The sequence below is a fragment of the Rhinoraja longicauda genome, chromosome 17, assembly GCF_053455715.1.
Source record: "Rhinoraja longicauda isolate Sanriku21f chromosome 17, sRhiLon1.1, whole genome shotgun sequence".
Taxonomy (NCBI): Eukaryota; Metazoa; Chordata; class Chondrichthyes; order Rajiformes; family Arhynchobatidae; genus Rhinoraja; species Rhinoraja longicauda.
The window spans coordinates 13,289,829-13,317,753 of record NC_135969.1 but is presented as its reverse complement, the minus strand read 5'-3'; the positions used below and the strand labels follow the sequence as shown (position 1 = coordinate 13,317,753).

The following is a 27,925-nucleotide window of genomic DNA, read 5'->3' as shown; positions in this document are numbered from 1 at the left end:
GGCTGTAGTGTGCCAAGTTTACAATATAGGGTTTGTATTGCTAGATATTTGATGGCTGGCATGGATATGGCTGAAGACTAGAAGTGACTCTAAAATTATTTGCTCTTAAATGGGTGGTTATTTATTTTAAGATAGTGACCTCCCTCCCTTTAGAGGTTAGGAATACTGCGTAGAAACAGGGCATTCAACCCACCAAGTCAATATCGACCATCGATCATCCATTCACGTTAGTTCCACTTTCACATCCACTCCTTGCACACCAGGAGGAATTTTACAGAGGCCAATTAACCTACAAACCCGCACATCTTTGGGATGCAGCAGGAAACTGGAGCAGCTGGAGGAAACGGACACAGAACTTAGAAAAATAGGTGCAGGAGTAGGCCATTCGGCCCTTCGAGCCAGCACCGCCATTCAATATGATCATGGCTGATCATCCAAAATCAATACCCCATTCCGGTTTCTTCCCCATATCCCTTGATTCCCTTAGCCCTAAGAGCTAAATCTAACTCTCTCTTGAAAACAGTCACAGGGAAAATGTACAAACTCCACACAGACCGTGCGCATGGTCAGGATCGAACCTGGGTCTCGGTCTGAGGCAGCAGTCTACCTGCTGTGCAGGTCCTGTGAAGATCTCACAGAACCTTGTATCCTACCTGAAAAGGTTACATCACGTATGATTTTATTATCTTAATTTACGATGTAATTGTTAATAAAATGATAGTTTATTGTTTTAGGAAATTACATTGATTCATTTTAAAGTTTTTTTTTAAAAAACTAAGATTCTTGTGTTCTACAATGAGACTAGTGTTTTTATATTGAAATTAATGCAAAATGGCTTTTTGATTTATAAATGCTGCTCAATGAAACATTAGACAATAGACAATAGGTGCAGGAGGAGGCCATTCGGCCCTTCGAGCCAGCACCGCCATTCAATGTGGTCATGGCTGATCATTCTCAATCAGTACCCCTTTCCTGCCTTCTCCCCATACCCCCTGACTCCGCTATCCTTAAGAGCTCTATCTAGCTCTCTCTTGAATGCATTCAGAGAATTGGCCTCCACTGCCTTCTGAGGCAGAGAATTCCATTACATTATAGAGTCACACAGTACAGAAACATGCCCTTTAACCACACAAAATTGCAGAGAAATGTGGATGCAGTCCTGATCATCACACAAACCAACCCTCCCATTGTCTCCATTTACACTTCATGCTGCCTCGGCAAGACCGCCAGCATAATCAAGGACCAGTCTCCACCAAGTCACTCCCTCTTCTCCCCTCTCCCATCAGGGAAGAGGTGCGGAAGTGTGAACACACAGCTCCAGATTCAGTGACAGCTTCTTCTCAGCTGTTATCAGACAACTGGACCATCCTATCACTAACAGATTCACCACCCTATGGCTAAAGGAATTCCTCCTCATCTCAATTCTAAAGATCCTTTTATTCTGAAGCTGTGCCCTCTGGTCCTAGAATCTCCCACCAGTAGAAACATCCTCTCCACATCCACTCTATTCAGGCCTTTTCATTGCTTTATCTGCCTGTAACTTGCTGAACCAATTGTGGCACTCCAATTGCCCCGGTCAAGAATCACATATTTGTTTTGCTTATAACATAGGTTACATGTGATGCACATTTCTTTCAATATTAAGCAAGGCACAAAGTGCTGGAGTAACTCTACGGATCAGGCAGCATTTCTGGTGGAAATGGACAGGCAATGTTTCAGGTTGGGGCCCTTCTCCATATAAAATGTAATTGAAAATTGCTGCCTTATCACCTGCTTAGTCATACTGCTTTGACCCTTCCCCTGCTTCCAGAGTTCTGCTCTTTAAATGCTAAGCTGAATATAAACATTAACAAAGATATAATTGCGTTCTGTTAATGATGGTAACAATTTACGTTCAACTGACCTTTCAAATGAGAATATGCAATTATTCTACAGTCCGACTGTTCCAACTTTTGATGCATGATTGTGACATTCATTTTTACCGGATATTTAATTTGGCACTATAACGGAGTAAGTTTGTAACATCCATAACATCTTGGCAAATTTCCGTGTCTGTTTCTCATTCTCCCAAAACCTTCCACTCTAGATACATCAATCAGAATTTTTCCAACAAATGCTCATTAAATACCACAGATTCAGTGGTATTCCTCATTTGTCTTTGGAGATGTCATTCATCCTGGTTCCTGTCCCTTCCCCTTATCTGCCTGGAAATTGTGAAGAGGTTTATTTCATGAATGGCAAAAAGGCTTTTCACACATTGGCCTTCAGCAGTCAGATTATTGAGTATAGAAGTTGGGAGGCCATGTTGCAGTTATCTCAGACGTTGGTGAGACCACATTTAGAGTATTGTGTTCAGTTCTGGGCACTATGTTGTAGGCAAGATCTTGTTAAGTTGGAAAAGGTGCAGAACAGTTTTACAGCGATGTTGCCAGGACTCGACGGCCTGGCCTATAGGGAGAGGTTGAACAGGCTGGGAGTCTATTCCCTGGAGCGCAGGAAGATGAAAGATGATCTAATAGAGTTGTGTAAAATCACGAGAGGAATAGATCGGGTAGATGCACAGAGTCTCTTGCCCAGAGTAGGGGAACCGAGAACGAACCAGAGGGTATAGGTTTAAGGTGAAGGGGGAAAGATTTCATAGGAATCTGAGGGGTAACCTTTTCACACAAAGGTTGGGGGGTGTATGCAACAAGCTGCCAGAGGAGGTAATTGAGGCTGGGATTATCAGAATGTTTAAGAAACGATTAGACAGGTACATGGATAGGACAGGTTTAGAGGGATATGGGCCAAATGCAGGCAAGTGGGACAAGTGTAGATGGGACTAGTGTAGATGGGACATGTTGGTTGGTGTGGGCAAGTTGGGCCAAAGGGCCTGTTTCCAAGCTATATGACTCTATAGCACAATATCTCTGAAATGCCAAAACACAGAGGAAATTAAAAGAATAAGTTGAGCCACCTTGCCTTAGCTTTACTGATAAGTGAATGTTTGATGGATTCATACACAGCTCTCCAGCCGTAGAGAGAGAGAAGGAATAAGGGAATATTACAAGCGGTTGAGTAAAGATGAGCAAAGGATGACGTTGTTCAAATATCCAATAGTCTTATACTTTAGATTTTGATAACAGTCATTATTAACTTGCACAACACATTGATTAGGTTACATTTAGAGTACTTCGTTTTTCTTGGACCAGTGGCAAAATATGAAGGAGGTTGTGCACTGTATAGTATCTCCAGGGTGGTATCCTGGATGGCAAAATGAAGGAAAACCTGAAGTATTGAACGATTTATTCACAAAATGCTGGAGTAACTCAGCAGGTCAGGCAGCATCTCGGGAGAGAAGGAATGGGTGACATTTCGGGTCGAGACCCTTCTTCAGACTGATGTCAGGGGGGCGGGACAAAAGAAAGATATAGGTGGAGACAGGAAGATAGAGGGAGATCTGGGAAGGAGGAGGGGAAGGGAGGGGCAGAGGAACTATCTAAAGTTGGAGAAGTCGACGTTCATACCACTGGGCTGCAAACTGCCCAGGCGAAATATGAGGTGCTGTTCCTCCAATTTCCGGTGTGCCTCACTATGGCACTGGAGGAGACCCATGACAGAAAGGTCAGACTGGGAATGGGAGGGGGAGTTGAAGTGCTCGGCCACCGGGAGATCAGTTTTGTTAATGCGGACCGAGCGCAGGTGTTCAGCGAAGCGATCGCCGAGCCTGCGCTTGCTTTCGCCGATGTAAATAAGTTGACATCTAGAGCAGCGGATGCAATAGATGAGGTGAAGTATTGAATCTCATTCCACATGGATAGTGGTGGGTAAGAGTGGTTTTAATAGTTCCCCATTAGGAAAACATGATCAAAATGTGACCAAACTGCTGGTCCTTAAAAAATAAAATAATTAACGAGGATAAACACAATCTGGTATCTGGGGTTGATATTGCCTGCTAAATACTGCATTGACTAAAGACCAATTAATGCACAAATACTATCCCTGCTTGAATATGTTGGCTTTTACCTGAAAGAAAGCAATGAAATAAACATCAAGTCATTGATAAATTCTCACATGCACCGCACAATATCAAGCTTTCAAAATCCCTTAAAACACCAATACCTTGACCACCTCTGTCTCAAAACATTACCTCTACCTCTGTGACCAATGCGACAATTCATTTCCTCTCGCACCAAGCACAGTCCAAGCAGACAAACAGTCTTTGATTTCCTGTTTCCCCCCCAATTCATTTTTATTTTAGCTTAGTTTCGTTTATTGTTATGTGTACCGAGGTACAGTGAAAAGCTTTTTGTTGCATGCTATCCAGTCAGCGGAAAGACGATACATGATTACAATCAAGCCGTCCACAGTGTACACAGGATAAAGGGAATAACACTTTAGTGCAAGATAATGTCCGATAAAGTCCAATCAAAGATAGTCCGAGGGTCTTGAATGAGATAGATGGTAGCTTGGGAGTGCTCTCTGGGAAGGATCATTAACAAAGGTTGAAATTGAGGGAACGGTGCAAGAAAAGTGGGGGCAAAGTAAAGTAGCTTCACGTGTGAAACTGAGTGGATCCGAATATAAGACAGAGTAAGAAAAGGGTTTCAGAGAATGGCCAAGACTCAGCGAAACAGTTAAAGTAAGAGAGACCTGATTCCGTTTGGTCCCTGGACAACATGGTGGGAGACCAGTGAGCCACATATAAAGAATTCACGCTGCTTCCTGGCTCAGGTCTCCGTTAAACATAAAACACCAAGGAAGTGACAGAACTCATAATGAAGGACAGCAGAACAAAACATCTATGCTGGATATTACCTCAGTCTTTTCACCTCCAAATTAATAACCCGCTCACAGAATTTTGAGATAAAATTGAAAAGACTCCAGAAGACCTACCGCTCATTTTTTTCCTTCACATGCAGATAAGCTTCTCAAAATACAGGCAAAGTGGTTTACTTCTCAGAAAGAAGAAACAAATTTATAATCTTCAAATGCCACAGCATCCAAAGACAGCAAATAATTTTGATATCAGCACAGTGGAGATACAGGAAGGCAATTTACAAGGATCTTGTGGCCCGTGACAAAATGTATCTTTTCCATTTTGAAATAGTGAAGAATCATGTGATCACCTGCATTGCATCAAAAGTTCAAAAACAATGTACATTTCCAAGGTGTAATTTAAATGGTAGATACCTAGCACTGAAAATAAATGTGTAGCATTACCAAATTGAGTACATCATCATTCACAAAACCTATTCCATCTCAACAGTTCAATCAGATACCCTCACCAGAAACTTACCATCATAATGCAAGACAATCTGATTGTTAATGCTGGAAATATTTAGAAATTGTTCACATTTACCATCAAAGGCCTGACCGTAATAAAATTGAATAACTCATCCTCTAAATTTAGGATTTGCCAAAGTTACTCTTTTTAATTCAAAGCTTAATTCATGAGGTAATGTTAGCACCTTAAAGTTCCACCTCTGCTGAACGTAAAATTGAATAATTCATCCTCCAAATTTAAGATTTCCCAGAGGATAAGTGAGGAATTGATGTCTATATATAAAAAAAAACTCGTTTGTTTATTTGTTTGTTCCTGAACTCCAGCCAAAACGGTACACGATAGCGCAACAATTTTAGGCCCACCTTACTCACCGTCGTCCCTTTGGTGTTAATGGAAGAAGTTTCATTGAAATCGGAGTTATATTTTTTAAGTTATTCACATTTTAAAGTTTAAATCTATCTCCTAGGGAGGGAGAGGGGGAGGGGGGAATGGAGAGGCGGAGGAGGGAGGGGGAGGAGGGAGGGGGAAGGGGGGGAGGGGAGAGGGAGGGGATGGGGAGGGGGGAGGAGAGGCTGCACCAATGCAGGAGAGATTTGGGCCGAACAGGTCCACTTGGTCTAATAAGTATATACAATTATGAGAGGCATGGGTAAAGTAGACAGTCAGAGCCTTTCTCCCAGGAAGAAAATGTCAGAGATGAGAGGGCACAGCTTTTAAGGTGAAAGGGACAAACTTTAAAGGAGATGGATGGAGCAAGTTTTTTTTTAAACGGAAGGTGATGATGATGATGGTATTTAAGGGACCTTTAGATAGGCATATGGCTATGCAGGGAATGGAGGGGTATGGATTATGTGATGGCAAATTAGATTATTTTAGCTTGGCTAACACTATCCTACACACCAGGGACAATTTACATTCTTACCAAAGCCAATTAATCTACAAACCTGTATGTCTTTGGAGATTTCGGGAGGAAACGGGAGCACCCAATGAAAATTCACGCGGTCACAGGGAGAACGAACAAACTCCATACAGGCAGCACCCGTGGTCAGGATCAAACCCGGTCTCTGGTGCTGTAAGGCTGCAACTCCACCACTGTGCCACTGTGCCGCCCTCTAAAGCTTACTGCCTGAAAGATAATGGAGGCAATAATCCTTCAAGGCAATTCAAAAGAGCTGTATTGAGCTGTAACCTAAGAGTCAAGAGTGTTTTATTGCCATATGTCCGGAAAACGGAACAATTAAATTCTTACTAGCAGCAGCTAAGCAGATATATGGACATAGTGCTCAATCAACACCTTAATAAACAACAAGAAGTTCAATATATAAAAACAAACAAACAAACAATATGGTGCAAAGACAAAAGCATTGCTCCAAGTCCCTAGAGCAATCATGGCAGTTTATCATTCGGATGTTAATTGGAGGTCGTATGGTTCAACAGCCTGCTGGGTGTTGTTCAAGGATAACCTTGGCTGGAGATTGCATCAATCTAAGTTCCCCTTCTGTGAAAGGTTGGTTGAAGATATGCCTCAAGCAAAGGGAGGAATATTGCCCAACGGCCACTTGAGTGACAAGGGTGTGTCACTTAAAGAGAGGTGTGAACACTACTGACTGCGACAGTATTGAATATATTTACATGTATATTGTGTGACCAGCCCATTTTGAAATAAAAAAGAAAGTTATATATATATATATATAAATATATATACTTTTTAATTTCAAAAATAAACTATATTCAGAAGAAAATTTTATATGCACAAAACAAAAACAGCAAAAACGCTTCATACATTTTCGGTGTATATATATATATATATATATATTTTGTTTTTGAAATTAAAAAAAAGATAGTTTGGATGGACACACAATATTCCAGGTGCAGTATCACCAAAATTTGGGACAAGACAGCCCAACTCTTGCACTCAATGCACAGCTTCTGATTTGTGTATATATTTCTTATTATGAAGAAAGTTCATTTTAAATTTACAAAAAGTATTTTCCCACAACAAGGCAAAAAAAAGATAGATAGGCACAAAACGCTGCAATATCTCAGTGGGTCAATGAGCATCTCTGGAGAAAAACAATAGGTGATGTTTCAGGTTGGGACCCATCTTCAGTCTGAACGTAGAGGAGGGGGGAAATAAACTGGAGGCGAGAAAAGGCCAGAACAAACCAGGGCTGGCAACAGTGGATCTCAGGAAGGGTGGTGCCCATAATGGTCCATTGTTGGCTGAGGAAGATGTGATAACAAGAGGGAACAATGAAACTGGTAGGGTGACTAGGGTTGGGGAGGGGAGGGGAGAGAATGCAGGAGTTACTTGAAATTAGATAAATCAACATTCATACCATTATGTAAGCTGCCCAAGTGAAATATGATATGCTGTTCCTCCAATTTGCATGAGGCCTCACTCTGACAAGTAAAAAGATAGACACAAAAAGCTGGAGTAACTCAGTGGGACAGGCAGCATCTCTGGAGAGAAGGAATGGGTGACAATTTGGGTCTTGCATATATGTGTGTGTATGAATATATAAACATAGCACAAAAAGTAAGGAAATTTGTGTTTGGTAGATTATTTCTTTGTTGTAACAATGCTTCTTGGCAATAATTCTTATACCGTTGGAAAGCCTGTTTATTTCCCTTTTAAATGGTGCCACATTTGTAAGGAACATGCATTTGTGGGATGAGCAGCAGAGCTGAGTATGTGGGTTGCGCCCATGAAAAATCTGCCAAATCTCTGCCAATGCCAAACAGCTTATTCTGCCATTCACTCTTGTTCGGTGTTGTTTGGTGGATTGGATGATTGAAGTCTGAAGAAACAAGACATATTGGCAATTTAACAATTTATTCATTTAATAAACAGGAGCGTTCAGTAGCGTGTGGAAGAACCATACACAGCCACAACAGCCTGGCACATCCTCCTCATGCTGGTCACCAGCCTGGTCACACACTGTTGTGGGATGGCATCCCATTCTTCAACCAGCATTTGTCGGAAGTCAGCCAACGTGGTTGTGTTGGTCACTCTGGCACGAACAGCACGCCCAAGCTAATCCCACAAGTGTTCAATGGGGTTGAGGTCAGGACTGCTGGCAGGCCATTCCATCCTCTCCACTCCCAAATTCTGGAGGTAGTCTCTGAGAAACCCTGCTCTGTGGGGGCGAGCATTGTCATCTTGGAGGATAGAGTTTGGTCCCAGACTGTGGAGATATGGGATTGCCACTGGTTGCAGAATCTCATCTCGATATCTCTCTGCATTGAGATTGCCTCCAATGATGACAAGCCTCGTTTTTCCAGTGAGGGAGATGCCACCCCACACCATCACACTGCCTCCACCAAAAGATGTTACTCTATCGGTGCAGCAATCAGCATAGCGTTCTCCGCGTCTTCTCCACACTTTGACCCTATGATCCAACTGCCGTAGGCAGAATCTGGACTCATCGCTGAACATAACGTTCCTCCACATGTTCAGGTTCCAGTGCACGTGTTGCCGACACCAGCGCAAACGGGCCTGACGGTGAAGGGCAGTCATGGCAGGCCTCCTGGCAGCCCTATGAGACCTGAGATCGGCTGCGTGCAGTCTGTTCCGAATTGTCTGGCCAGAGAGCCGTCGGCCATATCGTCCTGCAAACCTTGACTGCAAATCTGTAGAAGACAGCCTACGGTTCCTAAGTCTTCTTCGGGTGTCGTCTTCTTGGGACGCCCACTTCGCGGCCTGTCTCTGACATCCCCCGTTATATGGAACTTGGCCTTCACTTTGGAGATGGTACTAGGGCTCAATCCAAATAATGCCGCAACTTGGTTTTGCGGAACACCAGCTTGAAGTTGCCCTATCGCACGGGCCCTATCCAGATCAGTCAAACTTGGCATGCCGATTCTTGGAGCAGACACCTACTGACCACTGTAGCAGGGCCCATGCTCACAGATGCTGCCAAACCTGATTGTCAGCACCTGGGGGGTACCAGAAGCTCAAAACAAGAGTCAATAGCAACAGCAGAATAAGCTGTTTGGCATTGGCAGAGAAGATTTGGCAAATTTTTCATGGGCGCAACCCATATACTCAGCTCTGCTGCTCATCCCACAAATGTATGTTCCTTACAAATGTGGCACCATTTAAAAGGGAAATAAACAGGCTTTCCAACGGTATAAGATTTATTGCCAAGAAGCATTGTTACAACAAAGAAATAACCTACCAAACACAAATTTCTTTACTTTTTGTGTTATGTTTATATATATATATACACACACACACACATATATATATATATATATATATATATATATATATATATATATATATATATATATATAGATATATATATATATATATATAGATATATATATATATGTGGATTTATTCACAAAATGCTGGAGTAACTCAGCAGGTCAGGCAGCATCTCTGGAGAGAAGGAATGGGTGACGTTTCGGGTCGAGACCCTTCTTCAGTCTGATTGTCAGCACCTGGGGGGTCTGAAGAAGGGTCTCGACCCGAAACGTCACCCATTCCTTCTCTCCAGAGATGCTGCCTGACCTGCTGAGTTACTCCAGCATTTTGTGAATAAATCGATTTGTACCAGCATCTGCAGTTATTTTCTTATACTATATATATATGTGTGTGTGTGTATATATATATAATATACATATGTGTGTGTGTGTGTGTGTGTGTATATATATAATATACATATGTGTGGGTGTGCATATATATATATATATAAAACATAAATGTTGCTCAAATTCTGCAAGATCAGGTTTTCTAAATTATTTATACCTCTTAATTAGAAACAAAAGTGGTTCTGTTAAAGATCTTACTCTGCCAGCTGTTTATCATCTGTACTGTCCAGTCAGAAGGTTGGAATAAACATGCAGAATTCTTCCTGGAACTGGGGCCCTGACTTGTAACTTTCTGACAGAGGAAATTAGATTCCCCTCAACCAACTTGTCTGCAATTCAAATGAAACTTAATGCGCCAAAGTAAATTTATTTAAAGAGAGAGAAGTATACATGAATATAAATAGCCTATATGAATATAAATAGCATATATTTAACCACTGGACATGTATTATTTATAATACTGGTATATATATATTAATATATTTTTATATAAGGACCATATAAATAAAAAATTTCACATATATTTATACACATTTCCAAATTCAACATAGACGGTCCTGAGGGATCTTGTCAACGTTGGTATGGAGAGAGGATGTGGCAACAAGGAACTGAAGACGCTGGTTTACAAAAATATATATACAAAGTGCTGGAGTAACTCAGCGGGACAGGCAGCATCTCTGCGGAACGTGAATAGGTGACATGGAGAGGATGTATCCCTTTTGTGAGAATTTAAAACAGACCTTTTCAAGACAGGGGGTTGCCCACTTAAGACAGAGACAAGAGGATTTTTTTCTTCCCCCACATGGTCTTGAAAATGACACCACTCTTCTTCAAAGGATGGTGAAAGCAGAATATTTGAATGATTCAAAAACAGAAGTAGACAGAAATCTTGCTAAGTTACGCAGTGAAAGGTAGTGTGGCAGGCTGTAATGCAGGAATTAAGACACAAGGAACTGCAGGTGCTGGAATCTTGAGCAAAACACAAAGTGCTGGAGAAATCTATTGTCTATTGTCTACTAGGAATTAGGAACTGATTGTGAATGATCAGCCATGATCACATTGAATGGCGGTGCTGGCTCGAAGGGCTGAATGGCCTACTCCTGCACCTATTGTCTATTGTCTATTGTCTAGAAACAAAGAACTGCAGATGCTGGTTTATACCAAAGATAGACACAAAGTGCTGGAGTAACTCAGTGGGTCAGGCAGCATATCTGGAGAAAAAGGATGGGTGATGCTTCAGAGGTCGGGGCCCTTCATTGGACTCTGAAAACCGGGTTGCGTCGGAACTGGGAGGTCCGGAACCAAAGCTAGAAGCCATGAGGCACAAAGGTGGAGGCGCAGGCAAGCGCCGAGAAAACCCATGTGGCTGTGGTAGCGAGTCCGGGTTAAAACATGGTCTGGAGTCGGGGAGCAGCGGGAATCACAGAGGGGGAGCAACGAGAGAGGGTATTGCAGAACTGCCAACGGAGAGAGGAGGAGAACTCCTTCAAAGTAGGCATACCTTGAGAAGACTTCACAGTGGAGCAGACAAAATGTAAAAACAAAACTGCAGATGCCAGAGGAACTCAGTGGGTCAGGCAGCATCTGCAGAGGGAAGCTCATAAGCTCCATGAGCAGAATTAGGCCATTTGGCCCATCAAGTCTACTCAGCCATTCAGTCATGGCTGATCTATCTTTCCCTCTCAACCCCATTCTCCTGCCTTCTCCCCATAGCCCATGACATCCGCACTAATCAAGGAATGGTCAGACACATTTCTACTGGGGACCTCTTTAGACGGGAATGGAATTGGGAATGAGGTCCGACAGCCTTTATTAAATGCTAGAATAGCCTCAAGGGGCTATTTTAAATGTAAAAGTAAAGTGCAAGAGTAAAAAGGGCCAGATTTGCTATATATTGCACACATAGATATCTAAAGTGCACTTGGGGAGTTCATGTGTTTGGCTTCCAAACCAGAATGTAGAGGTGTAGTTCTAGCCGAGTGGCCCACCCCTGCTCCTAATTCGTGTGCGTTTGTGCTTCGATAGTATCCTTGTATAAATAGTAACCACATTGTGAAAACATATATATATATATATATAATTATATATATAATTATATTTATTAACTGTACAGTATATTAGACGAAGTGCAGATAAACGGTGTATTTGTATGCAATGCCTTGCCACAGTGTTTCAGTAAGTGTGAGATTCCAGTGTGCAGTAATTGATTGGAGGTTGATGAATGATGTTACTGTGCTGTGGCTGGGCGGACGGAGTGGGGCTGGCGAGGGGGGCTTGCCAGAGAGGAGAGGGGAGGGCGTGACTGCCCTCTGACAGGCACCGTGTGAAGGAAGGGTGGTGAACGCGTCTTGACTGCTCCTCACTCACTCACTCACTCACTCACTGACTCCCACCCACCGCTCAGACAGAGCCCGACTGCCTCCCTACTACACACACCAGCCGGGCTCCGGGACACTCGCCCTCCACACCGACCCTGACATCTGTAGAAGCAACATCCCTGGAGGTGGAACATAAAGAGACAAGAGAGGGAGGAGAGAGATACAGAGAGAGACTCGGACTATCTCCACAAGTCTGCACACACACACACAGCCGGTAAGAAACACATGTGCAGCCACGAAACCTTTGCATGCTTTGTAGAGAGGGGCGAGGGAGTTGAACAGAGGCGACTTCTCACCATGGACAGGGGAGAGGAGGGGAGGGGAGAGGGGAGGGGAGAGGGGAGGGGAGAGGGGAGAGGGGAGAGGAGAGGGGAGGGGAGGGGAGGGGAGAGGGGAGAGGAGAGGGGAGGGGAGAGGGGAGAGGGGAGAGGAGAGGAGAGGGGTTGCACACTGAAGCAGCTGGCATTAAACTTTAGCCAGCTCCCCAAGGTCTAGTTTCTCCTCGAGTTCTGCAACGTGAGCTGGTCTGGACAGCCTGCAGCTGAGGGCAGAGGCAGTGAGATTAACACTGTGACATGGGAAGAGGGGGGTTTGGTGACCATGGGGGAACAGTGAGGTGTTTGCAAGCACCGTGGTCGCAGCCGTGGACTCTGGGCTGTGAGTGAGCAACTCCTTGCCAGCAGTGGCCGAAATCACAGCCAACCTGCGGTCCACTTGTCAAAGTGAACGGATGAAACTCAAATGTGTGGCCAGGAACTGCAGATGCCGGTTTAAGCCGAAGGTAGACACAAAATGCTGGAGTAACTCAGCGGGACAGGCTGCATCTCTGGAGAGAAGGAATGGGTGACGTTTCAGTTCGAGATCCTTCTTCAAACTCCAGTCTGAAGGGTCTCGAACCGAAACGTCCCCCATTCCTTCTCTTCAGAGATGCTGCCTGTCCCGCTGAGTTACTCCAGGTTTTTGTGTCTATCTCGGGATGAAACTCAAATCTCCACCTTAACTCCCTTATCTCACCCTCGCTTTGTATCAGTGAATATTGCATGCATGTGTGTGTGGGTCCAAGTGCTGATATATGCATATATATATGTATGTACATATATATAGGTGTGTGTGTGTGCTTATATGCAGGTGTATTGCCGTTATTGATGTGTGATGCATGCTCCTATGTGTTTGTATGTGCACTCATGTTCATGTGTATCTCCTCCACACATTGGTGTGCAGTGTGTGTTCCTGTGTTTTCCGTGTACATGTAGATTGATTGCTATTTTACTACGTGTTCATGTGTGTTGCCACATGATGGTGTGTGTGCAAAATGTTGCCGTGCGTTTCTGCCTCCATGGGTGCATATGTCTGAATGTTGTGTGTGTGTCTGTGTTGTATGCGTTTCACATGTAGTGTGTGTGTCTACTTTTCGGGAGTGTGGTTGTGTGTCTGTGTGTGTGAGGGTATTTTGGGTGGGTGTGTATGTGCATGCATGTGTGTGAGTGTGTGTGTTTGTCCACATGTTGCGTGTGTGCATACCCACCTGTTGTGTGTGTGTCTGTCCGTGTGCATGTGCATGTCAACCTGTTTGTGTGTGTATGTCCATGAGTGTGTGTGCGCGCGTGCGTGTGCCCACCTGTTTGGGGTGTGTGTGAGTGTCGAGCTGTTGTGTGTGCGCGTGTCCACTTGTTTTGTGTGTGTACATTTGTGCTAGTGTGTGTGTGTGTGTGTGTGTGTGTGTGTGTGTGTGTGTGCATGTGTGTGTCCACCTGTTGTGAATGTGGGTGAATCTGGCCCCTCTTTCTCTTTTTTCTGTACGCACCACGTGGCCACCACACAACACATGTATGATCCCAGCTCTCCATCATGTTGTGGAGCTGCTGCTCCTGGGATAGTCTGAGACAGCAAAGCTCCCCGTGCCAGCTCTGGCACTGGTTGCAGGTTGACTCTAATATCTTCACCATACACGTTGTATTTTTAGTGTTGCTGCCATATTAAGATTTTTCTTTTTGCTGTGTGCGCCAGCACCAAAGGTGGATTGTAAAATATGTCAGCCTGCCATTGCCAGTTGAATCTGGCCCACCCCAGTTCTGATGAAATCTCCATGAGATCTCTGCTGGAATATTTGGTGTAATTGTCAATTGCGTAAACATCACGCTGCTTGGCTTTCGTTAAAGTTGTCAATGCGAGATACTGTGCTACTCTTCGTTAGTTTAGAAGGGGCAATAAGATATTTCCAAATAAGAAAAAATGCACACAAGGGTGGCACAGTAGCGCAGCTGGTACAGCTGCTGCCTCACAGCGCCAGAGACCCAGGTTCGGTCCTGACCTTGGGTGTTGTCTGTGTGGAATTTGTGCGTTCTCCCTGTGACCGCGTGGGTTTCCTCCCGCATCCCAAAGACGTGGGGGTTTGTGGGTTAATTGGCCTCTGTAAAATTGCCCCTAATGTATAGGGAGTGGATAAAAAAGTGGGATAACGTAGAACTACACCTCTACATTCTGATTTGGAAGCCAAACACATGAACTCCCCAAGTGCCCTTTAGATATCTATGTGTGCAATATATAGCAAAGCTGGCCCTTTTTACTCTTGCACTTTACTTTTACATTTAAAATTGTAAGTTTTTTTAATTGAATGCGGTATATTGTGTTTTTACCATGTGCAAGCAAAGCACCAAGTCAAATTCCTTGTATGTGTGCATACTTGGCCAATAAATTGATTCTGATGAAACTATTGTGGATAGATGATCAATGGTTGGCATGGACCAGGTTGAAGGGCCTGTTTCCCTGCTGTATCTCTAAACTTTCCAGGCATGCAATATAAGAAGCCAGTAATATTGGTCTGTAACTGTGAGTGTACAGACTTAGATGTTTGTCAACCACCAGCAGTGGAAGCAGACAGTCTAAAAGAGCTCTGTTCTCATTGCGGGATCTTTCCCAGTCAGATAGCTGCCATACAACTGCAGTTTATCAGTATATTTGTCAGCATGTTTAGCAGTCGTAGAGTCATACAGCGTGGAAACAGGCCCTTCGGCCCAACTTGACCAACATTTCCCATCTTCACTTGTCCCGCCTGCATGCATTTGACCCATATCCCTCTAAACCTTTTCTATCCATGTACCTGTCCAAACGTTTTATTAAACGTTGCGACAGTACCTGCCTCAACTACCTCCTCCAGCTGCTTGTTACATTCACCCACCACCCTTTGTGTTAAATAGTTGCCCCTCAGATTCCTGTAAAATCTTTCCCTCCCTCACCTTAAACCTATTTTGACTGGTTCTCAATTTCCCTGTTCTGGGCCAGTGACTCTGTGCGTCTACCTGATCTATTCCTCTCATGATTTTGCGAGCCTTCAGGTCCCATTGTTTGGCTCCTTCCCCACCTGTAGCTTCTCTCTCTATCTCTCATGGAACAGGCTCAGGGGCCAACTGGCCTACTCCTGCTCCTGTTTCATTTCTCTTGAATCTCACAGAATCCATCACTGCCCCATTATCATTTTCACCCAAGACTCCCTTCCTTCTACATGATTTTCTGATGCTTATCACAAGCACCTTCTCAGCTCATCGTCTCTGCTCCTTCATTAAGTCCTTTCAATGTCATTGTGATTTGATGTCCTCTTGGTTTGCCAGAAGAGCAAGCGCACTTGTGGAGTAGAGTGGGCAGCGGTAGAGTTGCTGCCTTACATCGCCAGAGACCCGGGTTCGATCCTGACTCCGGGCCTTATCTGTACAGAGTTTGTACATTCTCCCCATGACTGCGTGGGTTTTCTATGCGTACTCGGTTTCCTCCCACGCTCCAAAGACGTACAGGTTTATAGGTCCCTTGGCTTCGGTAAGAATTGGAAATTGTCCGATAGTGCATGTGTAAGGGGTGATTACTGGTCGGAGCGGACTCGGTGGGCTGAAGGGCTTGTTTCCACGCTGTATCTCTAAAGTAAACTAAAGTAAAGAACAATCAATAGCAGCGACTCTCCAAAATGCCTCGTTGCTGCTTCCACACTTCCTCATTTCTTGTGTTTTGCTCTCTTCAAAGTAATGGGTTGCTTTCGAGTTGGTAAATTCTGGACTCATCCTGTCTGCATCTCACTCTCTCTCTTTTAAGTGAGTCATTTTCTTCCTTCCATTGATAGAGAAATGCATTCCCATTAATAAGTCACCACGTTTTTGTTTATTAATCTCGGTGGGTAGAAGATCAGCTCGAACAAGTAACAGATGATTGTTAATCCAATATTTTCATCTCAAATTTTAGGTGTCAGATTTACTGAGAATGTCCAGCATTACCTTTATTTTATACCAGTCAGTTTTTAACCATGTTATTGTATTGGTTTATACAGATAAGCACGGACCACTATTGCTTAGAACATTTATTTCAACCCCTTACGAAACACTTGTTCCTGCCTTAGTTCTGAACTTTTTATCCATGCTTTTCTTACCCAAAATCTTAATTTAAGTACTGCCCATGACATGCCCCCAACTTCTCATTATTAACTGTATTCTCTCGTGTCAGGTTTGACAGGTACATGGGTAGGAAAGGTTTATATAAGAAAATAACTGCAGATGCTGGTACAAATCAAAGGTATTTATTCACAAAATGCTGGAGTAACTCAGCAGGTCAGGCAGCATCTCGGGAGAGAAGGAATGGGTGACGTTTCGGGTCGAGACCCTTCTTCAGACCTTCTTCTTCTTCTGAAGAAGAAGGGTCTCGACCCGAAACGTCACCCATTCCTTCTCTCCCGAGATGCTGCCTGACCTGCTGAGTTACTCCAGCATTTTGTGAATAAATACCTAGGAAAGGTTTAGAGGGATATGGGCCAAATGCGGGCAGGTGGGACTAGTGTAGATGGAGTATTTTGGTCGGCATGGGCAAGTTGGGCCAAAGGGCCTGTTTCCGTGCTGTATGACTCTAATTTCAATTAATTCATTAATTGCGTGTCCTTTCAATTATACTGGCTCGGTTAAATGGCGCCTTGGTTTTAAAAACCTAATTTTCAAATCTCTTCAAGGATTCAGCGCTCCATAGCTCTGGAATCTCCAGACATTGCCATCTGGGGTATCTACATTTCCCAATTCTGGCTTCTCGTGCACCCCCAAATTTAACCTCCCCACTGTTGGTGGTCATGCCTTCATCTGCCAGAGCCCTGAGGTCTTCTCTTCCCTTCTTAAGCTCCTCTCTTCATTCCTCATTTGACATCCCTGCAAAGCCCTTTGTCCAAGGCATATCCATTTGTAGCTCGGCGTCAAACGTTGTGAAGCGACCTATATCAGTGGCATTTTATAAATCCAAGTTGTCAGAACACAGGAGGTTAAGGGGAGATTTAAGAAAGAATTTCACAGTTATGAAAGGTTTAGTTTAGAGTAGTAATTGATTTTATTGGCAGTGAAGATTAGTAACTAGAGAGTAAAACCTTTATGCAAATTGCCCAAAAAGCCGAGAGCGTTGATGGGAAGAATATTAAGTTACTTATCAAGTTGAGGTAGTGTGGAATGTGCCACACGAGAGTCGGTGGAAACAGATACAAAATGCCTTGCAAAAGCAAATATGCCACTTATTGATTGATTGAAATACGCAGTGGGGAAACCGGCTCTCCAGCTCACAAAGTCCAGGCCGACCATCAGTGATCGTTCACACTATGGCAGCACAGCTGATAGAGTTGCTGCTTCACAGCGCCAGAGACCCAAGTTCAATCCTGACTTTGGGTGCTGACCTGTGTCCACCTGTGTGGAGTTTGCATGTTCTCCCTGGGACCGCGTGGGTTTCCTCTGGGTGCACCGGTTTCTCCTCACATCCCAAAGATGTGCGGGTTAGTAGATTAAGTGGTCTCTGTAAAATTGCCCCTGGTGTGTTGGGAGTGGATGAAAAGTGGGATAACAAAGAACTAGTGTGAACAGATCAATGGTCGGCACGTACTCAAGTGGGCTGAAGGGCCTGTTTCTATGCTGTATCTCTAAACTTTAGTCTATGTTACTTAATAGATTTATTCTATGTAATTTACACTAAATTCCATGTTATCCCACTTTCATATCCGTTCCCTACACACTCCGGAAACTTTACAGAGGCTAGTTAGCCTGCAAACCTGCACGTGTTTGGGATGTGGGAGGAAACCAGAGCACCCAGAGGAAACCTTAGTGGTCACAGGGAGAACGTATAAACTCCACACAGACAGAGCCTGTCACGATCAAACCTAGGTCTCAGGCTCTGTGAGGCAGCAGCTCTACCAGCTGTGCCACTGGAAAAGAAGCTTAGTTGGGGTGTTGGGAAGTGTGTTCAATGGACAGGTTTTTCATTGAACTGCTCACAAGTGATGAGTTGAATTATTTCCTTCAGTGCCGACTGTCTCTGGTTTAAGTTTCTTCATCAATCTGGACTGAGGTTCCACCCCGTTTTCCTCTTTAGTTACTGCCTGCTAATGATACCGTGATGTTGAAGCATAGAAGGACAGGAATTCACCATTGACTGATGACAAACCCATTCCATATACACATTGTGCTTCTAGAACATAGAACAGTCAGCGCTGGAGCAGGCCCTTCAGCCCATACTGTCTGTGCTGAACACGATGCTATGTTAAACCAATTTCCTTTGCCTGCCAGTGACCCATGAACCTCCATTCCTTGCATATCCATGTGCTTAACTAACAGCATCATATCGGCCTCCACCGCCAGTGTATTCCTGGGACCCACCACAGTCTGTGTAAAAACAACTTGCCCCACGCATTTCATTTAAACGTTACCCCTTTCACCTTAAAAGTCTACACTCTAGTCTTTGACATTTCCATCCTGGGAATAAAGGTTCTGACTGTCTACTCTATTAATGCCTCTAATAATTTTATATACTTTTATCAAGTCTCCTCTCGACCTCCGGCGCTCCAGAGAAAACAATGGACCCAAAATCTGGTTCCGCTCACTTAACTGTGCAGTGGACTACTACCTGACAGTTCAGTGGGTTCAACTTTAGTTGTGGCTAATAATGAAGCCGGGTATTCTCTCACTTCTGCATCCTTCCCCTCATGACTTGCTGTTTTCGCCTTTGGCCCTTTGCCCATTTCTATCTCTTTCTGTCTCACACCTTCTGTCTTTTCATCTCTGGCCTTAGTCCAACCATCTGCCTTTCTGAAATCCCTCCTCCCCTGTATCAACCTATTACCTTTTAGACTTTATCCTGGAGCTCCTCTCTCCCAGCTTTCTTCCCCACCTTCTACAGTCAGATGTCTCGACCCGAAACATAACCTATCTATGTTCTCCAGGGGTGCTGCTTGACCTGCTGAGTTACTCCAGAACCTTGTGTCTTCTCATTGTCTCTCACTCTCTGTGCTCCGATTCAAATCTCCTGATTTCTGCTTCTCCGCCTTTGCTTGGTCTGACTTTGGCATTTGTTGCCGCCGGGGTTGGGTGGTGGTATTTTCTGGCTTGCCTGTAACTTTAGAGTGGCAGGCAAAGACAGAGAGTTTGTTGGGCTGCCTGAATCCTCAGTTAAAAAGTAACAGAAGCGGGTTTGATCCTGGCTACGGGTGCTGTCTGTGCGAAGTTTGTATGTTCTTCCTGTGACCGCGTGGGTTTTCCCCGGGTGCTCCGGTTTCACCCCACACTCCAAAGATGTACATGTACATTAATTGGCTTTGGTAAAATATGTAAAATGTTCCTAGTGTGTAGTGTGTGCTAATGTACCAAGAACACTGGTTGGTGAGGACTCGATGGGCTGAGGGGGCCATGCTGTATCTCTAAATTAAAATATAGGTAAAGATGTCTCTTTGCTTTCTTTTAAATTGCCTCCAGTAAGAAGGAGCTAAATTTTTTAACTTGCACTGAACTCTTTTATCTGCTTGCATTGTCCCCTGTTTTTTTTCAAAGTGCTTTGAGCCACACACTCCACTTTCCTTCCAAATCCTGGCTGTACCTGTCCCCTTTGGTCTGGTCCTTAATCACTGGAGCATTGCCACACACCAAATGTAAGGATTCTTGGACCTTTTCATGGGGACTTCGACAAATCAATAAACATATAAATTCCAAACATTTCCATTTTGAGACTTAAATGTCAGACCTAAGCATTTGATAAAATCTTTGCGGAGTGAAGCACTTGGAAATCCACTGATGTTTTGTTCTTTGTCATTGCTGTTTAAACAGCGAGTGAAAGTTGTGTACTAAGGTTTTGAGAGTGACTTGCATGTGACCATGTGGGTGATGTTGTAGCACTTCTGAGAAATTGTTTTGGGGCAGCCGTTCATGCTATGGACCTTAATCCATTGGCGATATGTCTATAATCTATTGATAAATGCATCTGATGTATTGGAGCTTTCATTAAAGCACCATAGTCAAAAAGTAGTGACCTCAATGAACCTCCTTTTTACAAAAATGTGGAATGTCCTAAGTATTGCATACACAGCGTGCTTGTCATGTGAAGAGTATATAACTGCATAATGCAAATCAGCATGGGTTCAATTGCTCTGTGGCTCGATTGTAATCATGTTTTGTCTTTCTGCTGACTGGTTAGCACACAACAAAAAGCTTTTCACTGTACCTCGGTACACGTTGACAATAAACTAAAGAAAACAAGGCTTGCAGAGGGAGAATAGGTTAATATGTGTGTAAAGAGTAAAATTGCCAGATTGTACATCTGATGCAGAGTGGGTTGTTATGTTGATTGCAACACCAAAGGTTCTCATCTTTTGCATAGCTTTGCATTGAATCTTCAGAAAGCCGCAGATGCAAGGCCGCATTAAATATGGTTCTCTTTCTCTGTGAATTAATTATGCTCCTGTTGGCTTATAAATGTCATGCTAAATACCAAGCACAAGCATACTTACTTCCGCATCATTTAAAAAGTTAGACCGTCTTTAAAGATATTCTGAGCTGTGGAATGGAGAGAACAAGAAAACGTTGGAAGATTTCAGTCATTAAAAAAAATATATATTTACAGGATGGGACGGGACAGCACATTCTGTCCTTTCCTAATTACCACAGAACTGAGCAATTTCCCAGGGTATTTTCAAGAATAATTAAATGTCCAACACATTGATGGGTCTGGAGTTGCGTAACAGTGCAGCCAAGATAACAAAAAGGCAGGTTTCCTTTACCAAAATACATAGATTTTATAATCCATTCAGGAGTTTTACAGTCACCATTTTCGATTTGAGTTTCTTTTGAAGTTAAATTCTCCAGCTGCCTGATGCGATTTCAAATCACACCTCTAGATTAGTTATCTGGACCTCTGAATACTAATCCACTGACTCGAACTTCTATGCTGCCGAGCTTCTTTGGGACTGATTCTCTTTGTGAAGTTTTTAATCCTTCTCAAATCTCCTTCATTTTACGGAGGTGCTGGATAATTGCTGTCCTGTTCAGCAATTTCCTCTACAAACTCTCACAATCTTCTACTCGGGGAACTCCAAGTGGATCAAGGGGACAGAAACAAACGGGACATTAACTCAAAGATAGACACAAAAAGCTGGAGTAACTCAGCGGGACAGGCAGCATCTCTGGAGAGAAGCAATGGGTGACGTTTCGGATCGAGACCCTTCTTCAGCTCAGTTGTTTAGGAGCATGAGGCAAGCAGCTATAACTCTAAAGTGGTTGGGAAGCTAAAGGTATTACAGATGCCATTAAATATAGATCTATTAATATATTCACAAAATGCTGGAGTAACTCAGCAGGTCAGGCAGCATCTCAGGAGAGAAGGAATGGGTGGCGATTCGGGTCGAGACCCTTCTTCAGACACCCATTCCTTCTTTCCTGAGATGCTGCCTGACCTGTTGAGTTACTCCAGCATTTTGTGAATAAATACCTTCGATTTGTACCAGCATCTGCAGTTATTTTCTTACACGATCTTTTAATATAGTTCATTTGAATATGAATGTCATAATTTAGGGTGGAACAGTGAGGCAGAGGTAGAGTTGCTGCCTTAAGGCGTCAGAGACTCAGGTTCTATCCTGACTACGGGTGCTGTCTGTGCGCAGTTTGTACGTTCTCCCTGTGACCTCCTGGTTTTCTCCGGTTGCTCTGGTTTCCTCCCACATCCCAAAGACGTGCAGGTTTGTAGGTTAATTGGCTTAGTTCAAATTGTAAATTGTCCCCTAGGGTGTAGGATAGTGTTAGTGTAGGGGGATCGCTGGTTGGCGTGGACCCGGTGGGCCGAAGGGCCTGTTTCTGCGCTGTATCGCTAAAGTCTAAGTCACATTGGGACATCATCGTGGTGAAGCGGGAAGAGCAGCTGCCTCACAGCACTGGAGACCCGGGTTTGATCCTGATTTCGGGTGTAGAGTTTTCACGTTTTCCCTGTGACCCAGTGTGTTTCCTCTGGGTGCTCCGGTTTCCTCCCACATCCCGAACGTGTGCGGGTTTGTACGTTAATTGACTTCTGTAAGTTGCCCTTATTGTGAAGGGAGTGGATGAGAAAGTTGGATAACATGGATCTAATGTGAAAAATAGATGATCGATGGTCGGCGTGGACATGGGTAGGTTGAAGGGCCTGTTTCCCTGTTGTATCTCTAATCCGATCTAACAACAACTGTATAAATCTACCATTTAATGAGTTGTACGCTCTGCAGACTGAGTCTGCGATTACAAGCCTTGACTTTTTTTGCAGAACAAGAACAGAAGGGGAATACTAAGATGGAATCCAGAGAAACTAAGAGCAAACAGGCAAACAGGGCCACGGTGCAAAATCATGTGAATGAACTAAGAATGGTTAAAGCCAAACCTAAAAGCTGCGTGTTGTAGTGTTTAGAGCTTATTCATTGAAGTAGATCAATTAATTGTGCAAATAGATGTAAACAGGTATGGTTTACTGGGCATTATGGCGACATGGTTGCAGTGAGACCAAGGAGAGGAATTGCAAATCGTGGTATATTGGAGGGGCGGGCAGAAAGGAAAATGAAGTGTGCAGCATTGCTGCTTAAAGAAGAGATTAATGCAACAATGAGGAAGGGTATTAGGTTGGATGATGTGGAATCATTATGGGTGGAATTGAGAAGTGCCAAGGTAAGGTCGTGGTAGTGGAAGTTGTGTACCGATCCCCAAACGGTAACTGTGTTGGTGGGAATGGCAATAAACATGCAAGGTGCATGCATTCAGAGTACAACTTAGAGACACATGCAATAAGGATGCAATTTAGAGATGCATACTCTAAAGGTACAACTTAGAGATGCATGCAATAAGGGTACAACTGTAATCACAGGTGACTTCAATCTGTCTCCAGGTTGGCTTGTGCAATTAGTAACAGGTACACACAAGGAACTGCAGGTGCTGGCTTACAAAGTAAAGACACAAAGTGCCACGTAGCATCTCTGGAGAAGATGGAATAGTGACGTTTTGGTTGGGACCCTTATTCAGACTGATCGTGGGTGGGGTGGGGAGGGAGGGAGGGGGGGGGGGGCTATAGGGGAGGAATTCCAGGAGTGCATAAGGGATGATTTTCTGAACCAATATGCTTGAGGAACTACCTGGAGAGTTGGCCATTCTAGACTGGGGGATTTTCAGCCACGAGGGGCAGAAGAGGCAGGTGATGTTTGGGGAATCGGGATAAACCCCATCTGTGGAACATCATATCCAGAGGTCAGCTTATCTCTGCTCCCCCGACTGGGGAAGCATTTCATCAATGAAGAGCAGAGGAAAAAGATGAACAAATCCTATTCACTTATTTTGGCTGAACAAGCTTGCGTGCAAGCCCATTTTAAAGTTTGTGTTGCTGCTGGAATAACTATTATCTTGCCTCCACCATTGACAGTACTGCTACGGTATTGTTCAGAGAATTAGTGCTTGGAGGGATTAACAGGAGGATTTCTTCCGTTTTGAATTTCTGGGGCAGCCTTTACTTTGAAAGAACAACAAACTGAGCAGATTAGAGCTATGGCGCATCTGCTTATAGGCTGACCCAATTTCGCAAACACGTCGACAGGAGAATAGCTCATTGGCACGACTGCTGCTGTGTGCGTGAAGAGGCGGCATGTTGTGGGAGGGAGCAGACACCTCAGTTGACAGGGACAAATGAACCATAACCCAAGTTAGGTGGAATTTATGTCTTCTTTCACCGGATGTACTTAACATCAGATATATAACATGTGTTATGTGTTATTTTATGTGCTATTTTACTCCTGCAATAGCAACATTTAAAAGACATTTGTACACATACATGGACAGGAAAAGTTTAGGAGATATGAGCATTTTCACATTTACTTTGTAAATGTTTACAAGAGGTACAGAAGTGTGAAAACAGATTTCGGGACAGTTTCTTCCCAGCTGTTATCAGGCTGCCGAACCATCCTGCCAGCAACTAGAGAGCGGTCCTGAGTTACCATCCACTTAATTGGAGACCCTCGCAATATCTATGATCGGACTTTACTGAACTTTATCTTGGACTAAACGTTATTCACGTTATTCCCATAATCATGTATCTGTACACTGTGGATAGAAACATAGAAACATAAAAAATAGGTGCTGGAAGAGGCCATTCGGCCCTTCGAGCCAGCACCGCCATTCATTGTGATCATGGCTGATCGTCCCCAATCAATAACCCGTGCCTGCCTTCTCCCCATATCCCTTGATTCCACTAGCACCTAGAGCTCTATCTAACTCTCTCTTAAATCCATCCAGTGATTTGGCTTCCACTGCCCTCTGTGGCACAGAATTCCACACGTGGCCAGATTGTAATCATGTACGGTCTTTCCGCTGACTGGTTAGCACGCAACAAAAGCTTTTCTCTGTAGCTCTGCACACGTGACAATAAACTAAACTCAAACTCATTCCTGGACTGGAAACATCACGGTTCCTCAGTGGGAAAAGAAGCCGATGCATAGGCAACTGAAGGGCCAACAAAAAACATCACCTAAAGTAGAGATGTAGAGAGCAGAACCAACCAATGTCCACGGTATTTATTGACTTCGCTGAAGCCTCCTACTTGGTCAACGGTGAGGGATTATGGAGCATCCTTCTCAAATTTGAATGTCCTCAGAAATTCATAATGTCTACTACATGATTTCATGCAAGCCATGATCTTAACCAAAATGTCCACCACAGTGTTCCAAACATGAGAATATAAACTAATACTTGAAATTAGTGTTTCAAACTTCTGTCATGTTATTAGGGGAGACCCCAGGGCAATACTGCGAGAGTGATGCACTAATGTGTAAACTCTTGGATGAAATGTTAAGCCAAGGCTGGGTTTGTCCTTTGAAGTGTTCCTGCAAAGTGCCAAGACACCATTTCAAAGTACTGAAGGTGAATTTTCCCCTGCATCTGGGTCAATATTTATCCCACATTCAGTTTAACCAAAAGAAATGACACAGCCATGATAACGATGTTTATAGGATCTAGCTATGTGTAAAATTGATTGCCACTACAGCGACCATCTTCACTGAAGCTGTGAAAGTAACTGAATAAATCCAGAAGAGATCATTTGTCAATCTGCAATCCACAGCAGCCAATGCACATTTCCTAGTTCCAATGTTATGAAGTGTATTACTAATTGGGTCTTTCACTAGAGGTTAGCGTTGAATTACAAAGAAGAAATATGTTTGTAAAATCTTTCTTGCAATGTAATGGAAACTGTCCTTTTCCCAATGTGGATATTTCTATGAAGGCTTCTCCAAGGAATTGAACCTGCCAAAAACCTCTCTGCTGCCGCCCTGTTAATCAGTGCTTATCCCGTTTTTGTATATCATAGGTTATACTTTGTCATTTTCTAACGATGATTATTATGATTATTTTTCCCGCTCTATATATCATGGCAGAAAAGGGAAAGGAAAATAGCATGTATCTTGAAAGACAAACACAGATCTTTAGTGCTGTGCAACAGGGCATTGAAGTTTATGAATAGTGCCCACTATTCAAGGGCTACGGACTAAATGCAGCTCTTTCATACTGTTGCCCCATTTTAAATACTCCCATTGTTTTTATCAGAGCCTTAAAATCATTAGTAATCACTCCATTCTCCCAACCTGTTCCGTTAAACCCAGTGAAGGGCATATTTGCAGAGAGACCAAGAATTTATTTTATAAGAAAAAAAAAATTCTGTGCATGGGCCAACTTTAGCTCGTGCTGTGTAGGATGTTCTTAGTCAGGGCACGGACACATGATGATCAGTTAGTCCTCTCTCTAATGCGTGGGGCCTTTATGTGTCTCGTCAAGGAATGCAAACCACCCGTCGCCTCTTCTCTGCCCTCGTCAGGTCAATCTGAGTAACCCAGCAGGTAGCCTCTATTACTGACATCCGTTAGAATTATTTTAAAAACAGAGCCCCTCATCTGTATAAATATCACCATCTCCGGAGTCTGGAAAGCGTTTCCTGATTCTTTTCTCTTTCCACCTTTCATCAGAAGCCTCCTCAAAGCTAACTCTGTGTCCCATCACCTTCCCAAACATGTGACCTACTTCCCCCAGCTCAGTTCCCATCACTATGCTGGTGGAGTGTCTCAGGAAGCCTTGCTGTGTGTTAAAGGTGCTGCACAACGGTCAAGTTGCTTTTGTTCACCGGCCGGGCCTTAATGGAAGTCTTGTGGGAAGACATTTCAGGAGGAAACAAAGCTGAACATGCCATTGTGAGTGTGCATCCGCTGAGAGTTGGCAGTGTGGGGCTAGTGTTATTGGCAATTAGAAGCCGCAACAATAAATACTTATGTAATGGCTCTTTGACCACCCACCCACAGTGTACAAGCAACAATTACACGAGTTTCCTTGCCATTGTGCGGGTTTACTGGGAGCAGAGTGGCAGCTGCCTTTTTCTTGTTCCTCTCTCAATAAAGAGTTCTAGCAACTTAACAAGTCGCAAGTAAGACTTTGGGGTGAAGACAAAGAAGAGATGTTGAGGCCAGCCAGGCCTTGCTCTTCCCACAAAACAGTAATGGACCTCACGTAGACAGACACAAAGTGCTGGAGTAACTGAGCGGGTCAGGCAGCATCTCTGGAGGAAAGGGACAAGTAACTTTTTCGGTTGGGACCCTTCTTCAGACTCGCCTATTAATGGGTTATAATTAATACCGAAATAATGGAATGTAAATAATACTTAATGGTCATGAATTAGTTTAGAGAGACATTGTGGAAACAGGCCCTTCGGCCCACCACGTCCATCCCGACCAGTGATCCCAGCACACTAGCACTATCCCACACACTCGGGACAATTTACAATTTTACCGAAGCCAATCAACCTACAAACCTGTACGTCTTTGAAGTGTGGGTGGAAACTAGAGCACCTGAAGAAAACCCACGCGGTCACGGGAAGAACAGGCAAACTCCGTATAGACAGTAAGTATAGACAGGATTGAACTCTGGTGCTGCAAGGCAGCAACTCTACTGCTGCACCACTGTGCCACTGGCTGGCATTGTACCTGCCTCAACTACTTTGTCATGGAAGTGCATTCCATATGCCCGCCACCATCTGTGTGGAAAAGGTTGTCTTTCATGTTGAACTGAGGGACAACTTCAAACTGAGGGACTGTCATTGTTGAACTGAGTAAAGCAACAGGCTGAGAAGAGTGAATGACTTCCTGACTTCCCACAGGGAGTAACAGATCTCTGAAAGTCCACAGGGAATGCTCACAAGCCTCGCCTTGCACAGACGCTGTGTGTGGCACAGTGGTAGAGTTGCTGCCTTGGAGCGCTAGAGACTCTGGTTCGATCCTGACTACAGGTGCTGTTTGTACGGTGTTTGTACATTCTCCCTGTGACCGCGTGTGTTTTTTCTGGGTGCTCTGGTTTCCTTCGACATTCCAAAGACGTGC

The 27,925-nt window shown here is 43.8% G+C and overlaps 1 protein-coding gene across 2 annotated transcripts in view; it reads left to right on the top strand.

The window, feature by feature from the left end:
* The window catches only part of LOC144601768 (sodium-coupled neutral amino acid transporter 3-like), a 155,696-nt gene that overhangs the window by 31,596 nt on the left and 96,175 nt on the right, over window positions 1-27,925 (top strand). Inside the window, exon 1 of one of the 2 annotated variants that reach the window (XM_078414158.1) lies at window positions 12,185-12,457. The exons of the other annotated variant lie outside the window; for it this stretch is intronic. The gene's annotated coding sequence lies outside the window, so the exon portion shown is untranslated. Of the gene's footprint in view, window positions 1-12,184; window positions 12,458-27,925 lie in introns of those variants that run through there. 2 annotated transcript variants of the gene reach the window in all.